This window comes from Mya arenaria, chromosome 4 (genome assembly GCF_026914265.1).
Source record: "Mya arenaria isolate MELC-2E11 chromosome 4, ASM2691426v1".
Taxonomy (NCBI): Eukaryota; Metazoa; Mollusca; class Bivalvia; order Myida; family Myidae; genus Mya; species Mya arenaria.
The window spans coordinates 69,647,292-69,661,533 of NC_069125.1; the positions used below are offsets into that span (position 1 = coordinate 69,647,292).

The window sequence follows — 14,242 nt, forward strand, 5'->3', positions numbered from 1 at the left end:
AAGTAGGTGGTAAAATGCGAAGGAAGTATGAAATTAGCCAATAATAGAGAAATGAACATAAACAGGCACACGGGGGAGGGCACGAATAGGTCAGTTGTAGAATCAACTGTGTTCTTATTTTTCTTAAGGACATCAAATGCGTTCAGTTTGGCAACTGTAGTGCTGAACATGATTGAATATCGTTGAGTTGGTCAGTTCCGTAGCTTTTTCATCCAAACAGTTGTGCTTGAAGTGGCATAGTCATATTAACAGTTAGTCGAATAGGTGAAGCCTTTGTGCATGTTATAGGTCACATGCGAAGAAGAAATGGTAGGTGTCTTCGACTTCACCAATTGTAAAGTTAGGCTATTCTAATTTTAGAGTTCAAACTTTTATTTAGATTACTACAGTGCATTCGCAGCCTTGCATTGGTGACACTCCATTTGCGTTCACCCTCGTAGTAGAAATGATGAACTGATTGTTTATTCCTGTTTGTACTTGAAGCAGGAAAATGATGGAGAGGAACGAATAGTTTCTGAAATTGCATTTCATGTGGATAGTGAATTCGATAACAACTTTTACAACGGGGTTTTACAAGAAATTTTAAGAAAGTTAACAGGATTCCGAATATTGTAAGAGTTGTAACACCAACCAACTCGGGACGAGAAAGTGTAGAGGCTTACTTAAGTAACATCTTGTCAAAAAGAGCGAGTGTTTGTTTCCGCATTCTCTCCTGCAGAGGTTCAAGTCCTGTTTCAATATAAAGATTTGAAATGGAAGCAAGTAGTTTTGCTCCGGAGATGATTCGCGCTACCTCATGCTAAATATTCGCTTGATCTTCTTCGTCAGCTTGCCTAAGATTGTCCAAAACTACATCTGCATATTCAAATAGTGGCTGAATAAATGTTTTATATAGAACTTGCTATTTGCGATCCAGGACGTATTTATATGATCGCATGAGGTTAACATATTGCAAGTCCTTGGTTTTGACAGACTGAATATATACATGCCATTAGAAGTTACTGGGGAATGTGACTCCGAGATGTTTAAGAATAGTAACTTTCTCTATTTGAACATTATCCAATTATCCAAATAATATAGGTGGATATGCCTGTCTGTTTGTTTTTAGAGAGTTGAGAAATGATTCGTTTTGAGCCACTTTTCTGCCAAAATATGGATCGTTTTCATATCACCATATAATATTTAAATTGGCAGATATTGAAACCGTATCTGACATAGTACCAGAGAAGACAAGCCCTGTTTTACTTCACTGAGATAAACAATAAGCCATCATCATAAAGAACCGGAAAAATCTTTTTCTCGAAGAGGATGTTCAGTGGAGTCCTTTGGAATTGAAAAACATCTTGACGGAAAATGTAAAATTCCTGCAGGGAAATGATATCCGTCTGAAGTTTGAAGTATTTTCCCTAAATTTCGAAGCAAGTTTTTCATATTGTATTTGATTGGCAGTTCTTATGATATGGTTGACACGATTGCGTATTGTCCTGGAATATCGCCAGTGCTGTTCATTGCCTAAGCGTCTGGCTCTTTTTATGCTCTTCGTCTTTGACGAAGTATTTTCGAATTGATGAAACCATGGATTTTCCTGAGTGCGAATCGTTATAAACGTTGACGTTATCCAGTCTTTACCAAACATCAGCAGCCAATTGTATAAACGTGGATAAGTCCTAACCAGCGGTTATCTTTTGGTTATCTCCCTGGTTTGGTCAAGTTATCCGAAAACCGATTGTATAAAAATTAAATTATCCTAACCAGCGCGTGATTCGGCTAACTTTTGGACAAAATTTAACCGGGAGTGTGGTTAACTGACTTATCCAAAACAAAGATGGCGGACCAGACATAAACAAAGCTCGATTCCCAACTTATTTCGACGATTTTACAGACACATGGACTCTGCCTAAATAGAAAACAAATGTTATAACATCGATATCCATGATAGTCATGAATTTAGAGGTAAGACAAAATCAATTTCTGATTTGTGACCCAGTGTATGCATGAAACTTATCCACGGAACCTTGAAACAGTACTGTACAGTGACAACAAGCTGCATTTTAAGAACGATATTTACCTTGTTATTGTGTGCATATTATTCCATAATCTTACACAAGTCACGACTCTGGGTCGAGACCAACAATTGCTTGCAGGTCTCGCCCTTACTGTGTATAGACTTACACTCGCTTTAAACATATTTTGTTTCATTTGCACATATTTACAATCAAAATAAACCGCGTGTAAACATTGAAAAAAGTTGACAGCAATGACGTCATTTTCAAGGAATCTTACCCATTCTAAAGTCTATTTCTACAGCTTTCTCTTAATACACCCTAGTAGAGGCACCCAGGAGGATAATTGCTACTGTTCAGTAGTATGTAATTATATTATTGAAAACACATAAAGAGGTGTGTGTGTGTGTGTGTATTGTATATAATAAATTTATGTTTCAGTTGAGTGGTTTTACCAGCCAAAGTCGGAAGAACCAGTGTTGAGTAGTTCTACACAAGACTGCTACATAAGGGAATGGAACCGACACCAGATCTAATACATCAAGAGCAGTGAGGTAATACATAGCATTATCAGGTTATATATAAAGTTTGTTAACAAATTTATATTGTGAAATTGAAAACATATTTCAAAACATATAGCAGTATACTCAGTACAGTCATTTAAATAAAATAAAATATATGTATATTTATATAATTGGCTTCTTCATAATTCAACCTCCATTAATGCCAATGAACATAAATATCATATAATAAAGTGAGAGAAATACTGAATAGGGATTATTAAGAATGCCCACCTTACCACACGTTATGGGCAGGATGTTGAATATCTGTTTTTCTGTCTGTCTGACTGCCTGATGTCAAATTGTCTTGAATACTCCTCTTAAGGAAACTGGGAACATTTTAATGAAGTTTTACAGGAACATTCATACATTTTATACTTCTGCTTTATTGCTTATTTAGAAGTTTAAAATTGAACATTTGAGTACTGTAGACCCCAAATTGCATTCTGTTCAGTTGCATTAAATTTTGTTTTGAAAGTCCAGCTCTTGTCACTTATATAGGTTATTTTTCATGTTGTTTAAATGGGCTTTCCCTTCATTGGCAATAATATCATTCATCTACCTTTTAAATATGTTCAAATGCCAAAACGCACATACCTGATTGTTATGATTTAAAATATTCATTTTACTCTTCTTCAGATTGTAGCCACTGGATGACCAAGTTTATCTGACAGACTCCTGTTTTAGGAAACTCCACAAAGTGGAACTTAAAAATTCAGGAGAGAATTGGAAACGTTTCAAATTGCTGCTCCCAGCGGGCTTAATTGTCAACGTCCTTTCTTGTATTGACAGGGTTAAATAATAAATGTTTATTGTTAATTATTATATTTTTCATCAGATTTGTTTTCTTAGATCTTTTCTTGCAATTCATATTATCATACTAATGGGTTGTACCAACAGTGTAATATAAAAGAAATTATAAATACCACTTTTCATGTTGAAACAATGTTTAGTTTGATTATTGTTTTTAATTGGAATGTACCAAAAATGTCATTTTATATTTTATTTTTCACTATTAATTGTTTTCTTTGTAAACTATTCATTTGACAGTTAATGGCTGGATTGGAAAATAAACAATAGTATTTTAATTTTCTGATATAAACACAGGACTGCATTTACTGTTAAAAAAGCTTAAATAAAGAACAATTTGTCTAAATGATGAATGGTTGATTTAAAAAAATCTTATAACAAATATGATAAAATAAATACATTATTGCCAGAGTGTGGTTTTGTTGCCTTGTTGTTATTTTAATAAATTTGCATGTCTCTTCAGCACTTATATTAAAGATTTGATAATCTTAAATACATGTGTATGTTGTTACACACTGACTTTGAATTTATTTACATAGTTTTATGACAGTAAAGACAAGAAGTTATATTCCATGTCTGTTGATTTTGTGGTCCTGGTTAGTGGAAATGGAATGACGCAATGGTTTAACTAAGGCCATATAGAGAATAAATTAAGTATATTAAATACAATATTATGCTGAGAGGGTTAAATTGTAAACTAATAATTTCTCTGTATTGATACTGATACCAAAAGTCACCTATATTATAACTGAGTTTAAATTTGAATAATAATACCCATATACTATAACAGTCAAAGGTACTATTTTGGATAACATATAAATTAAAACTAAACGTTTTAATGTCAACATGTAAAAAACATGATAATTATATTAAATAAGTATCAATAGGAATGGCCCCACATAAAACTCATTTTATTTTTTCAAGGACAATGTTGAAACTGACTATATATTCCTTTGATGGCATCTTCCACAAAAACAAAACTTGAATGGACGAAGCCATTGCATTTTAATGAACGTGATACTTTTTTTTCGGGTAAGCAAATACAATTTATTGGCAGCTTGTATTCACTTAAAACTTGTTACGGTATATTGAAGAAGACTATATGAATGATGTTTGCAGGCATATGCATTTTCAGTTGCTGCAATATCAACCATATTGTGCTAAGTAAAAGTTCAACACCCCTGTTTCTGGAATGAGCAAATCCCTTCAGATATTGCATGTGTAATATTTGTAAAACTATTTTTGACAGAAGGAGCGTATACATTGTTGACAGTTTTTTTCAGGTATTTGGTTGAATATTTACCATTTTAATATGCTGGGCAGATTTAATGAAATTTGTCATTAAATCTGCTGATGCACAGAATTCTATACAGTAAAGAGGAAATATGCACTTGAAAAAGGTAAGTGCGATTTTATTATTAAACTGGTACTACTGTACCGTGATGATGAAATATTAGATTTTCATTTGTCATTTACATTTTCAAAGGTACACCATAAGCCCTATATGTTGTTGTATATTAAAATAATAGGTAAATACTTACCCTACTGTGGTGTTAAAGGCGGTTATGGATTTGATCGGTATTTTTTCATTAAAATTCAACGACCTTTTCGTAATGTCGTGGTATATGCCGAAAAAGTCAACGATGTTAACAGAAAAATGCGGTAAACACGCACTGACCGGGACCATGTTTATCAATGCATTGTGGGTATTTTCATGAAGATTTGGTTAGGTTAAAGTTGTCCAAGTTGGTTAACTTAGCCGCCGCATTTTCTGCCTTTATACAAACGGATAAACGGTTTGGATAAAATGGCCAACTTGGTTAAAGTTAACCGCTGGACAACTTTAACCAGCGGTTAAATCTAACCAACTTTTATACAATTGGCTGCAGCAGTTGATTAGTGTAGATATTAGCTATTTTATTAACTATGAATTAGATATTGCGTCCGTGGACAAACGGTCTGCAGTCTCAAAAACAAAGTTCTCCATTCCGCTGGTCGACCGCGGACAGTCAAAAACGACCTCACTTGGTGACTTTGAATAAACTATAACCTACAAGTTTGTTCGGTTCACACTTGCTAATGAACGGTTTTGCTGTTTTTTCAAAGCAAGTCTTTAGTGGCGATAAATGTTATTCCGTCTGTCTGGCGGATCACTACCGGATAAGGCGTTGATTAAGGAGTTGTTTCAAATTGCAGACTTAAATGATCAAATCATTCGAGAACCTCCAAATCCTCACCCATTCAACGCTAAACACATGTTAACTTTTTTTTTATTTCTCCACGTTGAAGTTGCGCCCCCCCCCCCTCAGGCTTAGCTCCACCCTTAATTACTGAGCATAAGTCTGCAAGGACCTGACTCAGTCGTATGAGATTATCAGGTCTGGGTTCTTTATTGTTTCAATAACTATAAAATGTTTGTAATCGTTGTTCGGAGCATTGATAAGTATGAACACTATTCTGATGAAACTTTAAAATTACAGTTTTTGTACAAAGCCTATTTCACGAAAAATTGAAATAGTAAAGATTCGAGTTACCTTTTCGCATGCGTGAAGCTTGTAGTAGTTGCATGGCGGCTATGACGGTGAAATTATCGGTGAAGATCCTGTTCACCTGTTTTCCTAGGTTTACTGGATTGTTCTCTCGATCATGACTCCTGGTTCGTGTTAAAATGTGATATATTAGACAATTTTTCAGTCGTACTAATGAAGCAAAGAAGTGTGCATAGCTAAAATGTGAGGGTAAAGTAACAAATACTTTTTTGAATTTGTAACACATGGCATCTGTATTAAATTACAAATATTGTGTAATAAGTAACAAACGCCATCGCGCCACTTGAAAAGAAATACGACCTAACTAAACTATTTGAAAAAAAATCCTTCGAAATAACTGTGCAGTATTGACGTCGATTTGTACATATTACGATACAGCGACTAAGGACTCATTCTTAACAAAGGAAAATTAGTGTATGTAAAACAACTCGCAGTGAAGAGTTTATACTACCAAAATAGTGTCACATATGTCTTAGATCAGGTACGTTAATGAACGTATCATTAAAGCTGAAGGGCGTACAAGCTAAAAATCAACATTTGAAAACATTTTAGCAACCTAGTTTTCGTTCACAATCAGATTAAAGAAAATACAGCAGTAACTAGCCTACAACAGGAGAGATAACTCGAAACCAATGTGCGAAAACACAAACGGCGGTTGTTGACAGAGATGCAATCAATTTCAAAACGGTCTGCGTCATATTAATTTATCTTGATTATGTTATGTTTTCAATTTTCTTTGTTTTCCTTTTGTGGTTAACCATAAATTTGCATAAATTTACAACTGCAATTTACTGTTGCAATTAAAATATCACTGCACTATTTTTTGTTATTTATTTACTTTTTTATGTGAATAAGTTCACTCATTCATTTTTGAATGAATTCACTCATTCGTTTTGAAGAGATTTCAAGGAAAATAAAACATATCACCTATGTCTTCCTTTATGCATTCAAGACCGCGATGGCGTGGCCATCCGATAAACCCAAATCAATGAGTGGACACAAAATGTTAACAGCAATGTTTAAAAGAATAGTTGTTTGATACATAAATTATCTAAAAAAGAAAAAAGTCTATAGGTCTGTCAAAATGTAAAATAAACAACTATGCGAATTTGAAACATAACGTTTTTATTGGATCGACAGACTCATTTCCATTGCATCACATGAATTTGCAATACTTTTAAGTCTTTAACAAAAAATGATATATCTTAGGGAAGTTTGGTTAAACCAACAATAAAATGATTCATAATATTTCTAAACAAATTCATACGGTTATAGAGCTAAATAGCTCTATAATTGCCATTTTGACCTGCCGCGACGGATTAAAAAAAAACAAAGGAAGAGGATCACCAAAGAAACAAAGTTTGATTTCAAATTAGGCCATTGCCTTAACTAGTGTATCCGATGTCATGCGAATTTTACATGGTATACAAACAAAAAACATGTTTTGGAATAAGTACCACCCATACTCTGGTTTGCCTATGCCGATCCTAGCGCAGTCGTTAATACGAAATATTCTACTTTCTTAATGTGATGGGACGGAAATATTTCGGATGTATTTTGGACTCATGTTCATAAAACTGCACCATTCCGTCTATTAGAAACAAAATGTTACTGGTAACATGTAATTTATTTAAGACTATCTATAACTTTATGTAAATACTCTCAAATACCCTGTACCTTATTCTAGTTATTAATAAACATAAAATAACCTTTGTTTTCATGCAAATAGTGTCATCCAAAATGCGATGTAAATTAATACATTTGTAAGATATAGAAAACTGAAGCAATCTTTCTGTTGCACAATGTTCTGATTGACCTGTGGTATTTGTTTAGCTTATTGCTATCATGATCACTACAAAAATATGCCACCTTATGTTTGAAGGACTTGGGCATCAAAAAATCTTGTGGCGATTTTTACCTAGGAGAGATTTTCAACAGAAGTAGTGCGCTGTTTTAACTCCTCGAGATGTACATTGCAAAATGTGTAAATTAAGTGCTTAATAAGGTTTAGCTGGTTCATACAAAACATTTCAGCCAGTTTCAATTCTATTTCAGTGAAACTGCTAAACTTTTAAATCTCTTTAAAACTGTCTAAAACTTCTCTTCATCGAGGCAATATTATTAATAGGTTTGTCAGCCTTTCGACGTTTGTATACTTGGATTGTTTCATTACTTCTAATGCTGCCCTGCGATACATTTTATGATAGTCTTCTTAAATCATCCCCAGTTCTCGTTTTCCCGCCACTAAAAAGGAGCAACGCACGCAATTCTTATACACGGTGTAATGCATGTTTGTTCGTATGCGCTCTTCTCACACACAAAAGAGTCATTACATTAAAGTAGGGCCCAAAAGAGAAAAAGGCTTAAAATGAACATCCTCAGCACCCTCAATATATACATTTGATATGCCAATTATGACAAAGGTCGGTCATTCTTATTTTAATATATCTTTCTAGCAATAAATACTTTTTGCGGACAATATGGCCGCCATTTTTAAGAGAATTGACCGTATAAATGTAGTTCGCGTATATTTACATACTATGTATGTTAATGCTTGGAAAGAAGTTACTTTATAAATCCAATTACTTTCAAAAGGAACGCTTTACAAACAAATAACAAACTTAATTGCGTATAAAATATAAATGTGGCGTAAAGATCCGAACAATTAATATCTCAGGGTTGTATTCTGCAGTTCCAATCAATACTTCTAGAGTACAAATAAGCCTTCTATTGAATCACCCCTCATTAACACCTTGATCTGGCCATGGCCAGAAAATCTTGTTAGGTGAAAAGTAGTTGCATTGTTTGGTATGTATCGGATGTATACGTACCAGCACATAATTCTCTTTGGGACCAAACTGACGCGGCTGGAATATGGTATAGCGTTTCTCTTACAGCGAGTAGAGCGCCTATGACCATCGGAAATTCCATTTCTAGCGTTCCATCGTGTATTTATGACTGCAGGCATTTCGTTTAAATGCTGTTCACGTTGAGTGAAATCTTTGGTCAGTTTATGTTGTTTGGGTGGCTGGTCTTTGTATGAGATTCACTACTCTATTAATTAGTATTGATACGGTGTACAAGTTTTCCCTGGAATATCATGCTGTGAAATATTATTGCATTTCAAAACAAAGTGGGAAAACTATCACTGAAAAAAGTATTGCAAACATAATGATTGAAAATCAGGCTTATATGTGTTGGAATCAGTAAGCCGGAGTATGACTGGAATTCAGGAACACCTGACGGGATTTACTGAACAATTATCTCAACTGTAGTATCAACACCTGTCTTCATCCCAGCCAACAAACTATACAGGTACGTGTTCGAAGGAAGGTGAGCGACAATTTTATAAAAAAATAATATGTACACAACTAAATATTACTGTTTTGTGGTTTGCATTGTACGTGGACTAATTAATATCACGTTTTGACATTTCATTTAAAAAAAACAATTATGCACATGTGCTGTACGATTTATACAGACTATGGCGGAAATATGGCAACAAAATGGATGTAAATTGCTTAAACAAAAAAGGTAACATCATGCACGTACACCTTGTACACTGCACCATCAATTTGTGATGTTGGTTACTTTTTGTAATTAAATTTACCACAATTATATAAAGAGAATATTCCTTGTCGTAAAACATGATTGAAAAGAAAACGACATGCATAATCAAAGTAGTCACAACCACTATATATCATGATTACCAGCACGATGGGGAATGACGGGACCAATACTGACATTTCAAAACTATCATTCCGTGTTTTTGTTGTAACAATTAAAATAGTTTTACATTCATAACTTGAACAACAACATAACTCAATGTATCACTTCTCAAGGAAAAGTTTAATTGATTCTTTATACAAATCTAAATCTCACTTATTTCCCCATCAGAAATGAATTATTTCTAATGTTTAATTAAGTAAAAAACAATAGTTTTGGTGTGTAAATTGGTTCAAGTTTATAAGGCAACATTGATATTCAACCTTCAGATGACTTCTCCAAAGAAATGTGTGTTTTACACAACATCGCTGAAAATGTACTAAGACCAAAATGATATATAAGTTCTGGTTGGAGACTACTTACGAATAAAGTAGTGCAAAAGAAACATAATAATGTTCATGCTTGCTTTCATGAACAGTGAATCTTGTCTTTAACGACACCTATATAAAATGACATTCTCCTTATACAACCAATGTGATTTGGTCCATTCACCTTGTTTTGTACTTTATGTTAACCAACATGCTTAGAGCGACAGTCAGTTTTACGAACGTTAGAAGGAAGAAAATTTCAAGGTTAAACAAAATATGAAATGCAAAGTGGCACTAAAACTTGAATAACTCGTTAAATAATGTTGTTTTTACCAAAATATCTGTATTTATGAGTTTAAGACAAGCAACAATACAAAGTTAACACACAAGGATCAGTTTCTTACACTTTATACCAATGAAAGCAATATAAAGCGATATCAAATACATGAGGGAAAAGCGCAAAAAGCAACGAAATATATATATAAAAAGGATGCAAATTTGAACAAAAATAAAAAAGTTAAGATTGGACAGAAACTTTTGGGGTAAGTCCCTTCAAATGAAACCAGAAATATTTGTTTTCTATGTCAATATAAGGTATTTCCAAAAACCTACTGCATTGTTTTTTAAGTGTGTGTTTTGACAATGTTTCAAATTTCTTGATACAGAGAAACTCCATGCCCAAATAATTTAATAGTTTTATATGTGGCATTATAAATATTGTTTCAACTAACTATCATATTATTTCTTTGTTGAAATGGTGTTTGTTTTTTCATTATAAAGAAAGAATTGATGTATCTATTTTAATCAAAATTTCATATAGAATACTATGGAAATATATTGTTCAGCTATATATGTTAATGAGTACATTGCCCGAGGGCAATGTTAAAAAAGTACCCGTATATAGAAAATGAATTAAACTACTCATTACAATATTTTGTATAACTGAGGTTGGAGAAAACGCATCAAACCATGGCCGCTCGTGTAAGATAGTAAATCCCGACCCTCGCGCAGGATGTTCTCCGGAAACTTGGTAAACCCGTTTACGCAAAACACGCTACGCCAGGTTTGGAGTAACCTTACACTCTCGCCATGGGAGATACTTATAATCTTATGTAAATTATTTGAATTTCGTTTGTGTCCATTTAGATTTAAAGTAAGAGCTTGCCTGAATAAATCATATAAATCAAGAGTTTGTTATTGTGATGTTGTTTCGATATAATCCACCTTGTTGGGTTTCCTTACATGTGTGCGAACTAGCTAAGGTTCATGTGAACGGCTGACTAGGTTGGTCAGCTCTATATTTATATTCATAGGCTTCGTAGGACGAAATAAGCTTAGATTAAATAATGGGCTTCTTATTTATGTCCATATCAATTTTCATTAGCACCAAATTTTGAATGTTTAACGCGACTTAGCTGACAACGACGAAACTGGTCGTCTCTGTACGTGTACATCATGTTTGTCAATAATAATAACGTTATAATACTAAAACACCATATATTTGTATCGTTAAGCAATACTGTATAAGATTGTCGGTAATTTTCAATAATCCTTCTGTTTCTATGTGATCCGCACAATCTTATACATCCCAAATCGTCAGCTCACTCGTACGCAATTAGATGCAAACAATATAACTACTTTTAAGCTTGTCTTGATAGTTCGCGCAATATTCGTATTATTCTGTCTCAAATTTGTCAATACATATACTATAGTAATTTAACTTACTGTACCGATATATGTGTCATGCAATAACATTGACCTAGTCGGCCTCAACATTAAACTATTGACTCTTATTCGGTTTGCAGTTACTGTCGATTTCTCGTATGGGAAATTAAGGCGGGAAATTAGAAATTTGCTTTTGTTTTGTTGACACTGTGACGAGATTGACACAAATAGGAAAATAAACACAGTAAACACACATTGCGATAGATCAACCGTCTAAATTTAAAGCAGCAACCATCGGAAAGAATTCTAAAATCACAAGCGAAAGAAGGAGATGTGTAACAGTTTTCTAAATGCTCATTCATCGATCCACACAGGATAATAAGTATTGATTTCAACAATGTAAATGACATAATATTATAAACTGATCTCAAAATTTATTTTAGGAGCGGTGCTGCTAATAGTAACAGAAAATATCGTTGGTTCTAATTTCTTTTATGTTGTGGTAATGTACTAACAAGTGCTGAAGTGTACTCAGATATCTCTCGTTGATCGTGTTGCAAGTAACATTACTGTCAATAAATAGTTCAAATTATACCTTGACCGTACTTTGTACTTCTCTTCGAAAATATCCCTTTTATTCTAAATACAGAAAGCAATGTTCACACTTTGATTTATCAGCAAAGCGCCCTATGCGGATACTCTCGTCTGTATGGTCTGTATTTTAATCACGTGATTTTACGCCTTATTGTTATATTGTAATGGCATTCATCATAAGCGGCAATGGTAAATGTATCAAATCAGTGAAAAGAATAAACAGTGATTTAAATATATCTTGGTTATTCATTCCAATATTTCTTTCAAGCGTATTTTGTTCCGTTTCGACTGGGTGACTTATTTTGATTGGTTGCATTATTCTGTTTCAAACGATCAAACATCCCCTGTGAAAACAACTTGTCTTCTCCATTCTCTTACAAATTATACAGTCTGTTTATGCTATGGATTCCCTTGTGATTTCAATAGTTTCCTAATGCTCAGGCGTTATTATTCGTCCAAACTGTTATAACTTGACATGGAAGTCAAAAACAGATATAGACCGAATGAGATCGAGAGAAATATTCGCATTAATGATTAATTTTATCTTTGAGTATCTATTTTAAACTCTGGAATAATCATAAAAATAGCAACGTAAAACATTATTAGGTTGTTTCTATTGCACAAAAAGTACACCAATTTTGCAACATTTCCTGACACAGATGGAATAACTGTTCAGTTTAAGTGTGATTGAAAGTGAATTACACTAAATCAAGTAAGTTTGACACCAAAAGAAATGGAGTAAAATGGCATGACATGGGCAGGCATTTCGTTCTCGTCAATATATTATTAATTGGAGAGGCCAACAATGACGTTCTTCCGTGTCGAGCAGTTCCAGGAAATATTGTTCTCCCGGTTGGAAAACCTGATGAGAAAATTGTAGTCATTCACAAACTGTTAAGGTATATGAGGTATATGAGGTATATGATAAATCAGGGTTCTGTCATCGTATTGCTAAATGAAAAAACTTTGTGATAAACGTATCCAAAGTCGGTTGTTAAATAATTTGAGTTAGGTTATTCTCAACCGTGAATGTAACATATATCTAGTTTAGTAGCGATAATAATATATTGGTAGATGTTTTGGCGTTGTCTGGTTTGGTGCTTGCACAATGTATTTCAGTGTTTAATCTTCCTGTAATGATAATATAAGACAGGTTTTTTTTTCGTCTATTCTAGCTACTGAAGTGTAATAGCATGTCCATTTATTCACAAAAATAGCATACCTGACTGAAAAATCAACAACAAAAGATGCCTTTTCCGAAAAGAAGTTCAATAATCCTTTGCTTGGTGTTTTAACAAAGTCAATTGAAAAAAGACACATTGTTATTATTTCATAAAGATTCTGAACCAGTGGTCTGCCTGAAGCACAATAGTAAATTTGGCAGTGGTTGAAGGCAGACATTGCGTATGTACCGGAGAACTTTCCGTGCCTTTTGTACTTTCAGACAATCGAGAAAGCCAAAATTACCGTGAAGCCAATTAGGCATGAGAAAGTACCAATTTATGGCCAGAAAGACCACCACGGCATATACACAATAACCTTGGGATAAAACTGAGCTTGAAGAATGACTTACAGTTTTGCGTTTACAAAAAGAATCCGACACATTCGTGCAGTATTCATTGTCTTCTGAATAACCGGGACCAAAACGGATAATTATATTACCGTTAGGTCTAGGGAAATGTGATTTGATTTTTTAAGGTTGAATGCAGTAATTACGCTTTACTTTTACTGCATTAATATTCTAACGTCTACGTTATTATATTGCCTCTGTATACAGTTCAATGAATTGTAAGAAGATCACAAGCTATTGAATAGCATGACTCCTCTTGTTCCTTAATCAAATGTTAAGTAACGAGAAACTCTGTCTTTAATGTGGAAACATACCCTGTAGAAACCATCGAAAACAGATGAAATCTAGTTTTTTGTCATTTCGTAGTTGTTTAGTAGGTTGTTATATTTTCGTATATTTCACAAGATATAGCTAGGTGTAAGCTTTTACGAATTTTCCAAATTATTATTCAATTCAA

General features: G+C 33.7%; 1 protein-coding gene across 1 annotated transcript in view; it reads left to right on the forward strand.

Moving 5' to 3' along the window:
* The first annotated feature begins 8,795 nt into the window (after positions 1-8,795).
* The window catches only part of LOC128232632 (uncharacterized), a 68,743-nt gene continuing 63,296 nt past the window's right edge, over positions 8,796-14,242 (forward strand). Inside the window, exon 1 of the mRNA XM_052946300.1 lies at positions 8,796-9,237. The gene's annotated coding sequence lies outside the window, so the exon portion shown is untranslated. The remainder of the gene's footprint in view (positions 9,238-14,242) is intronic.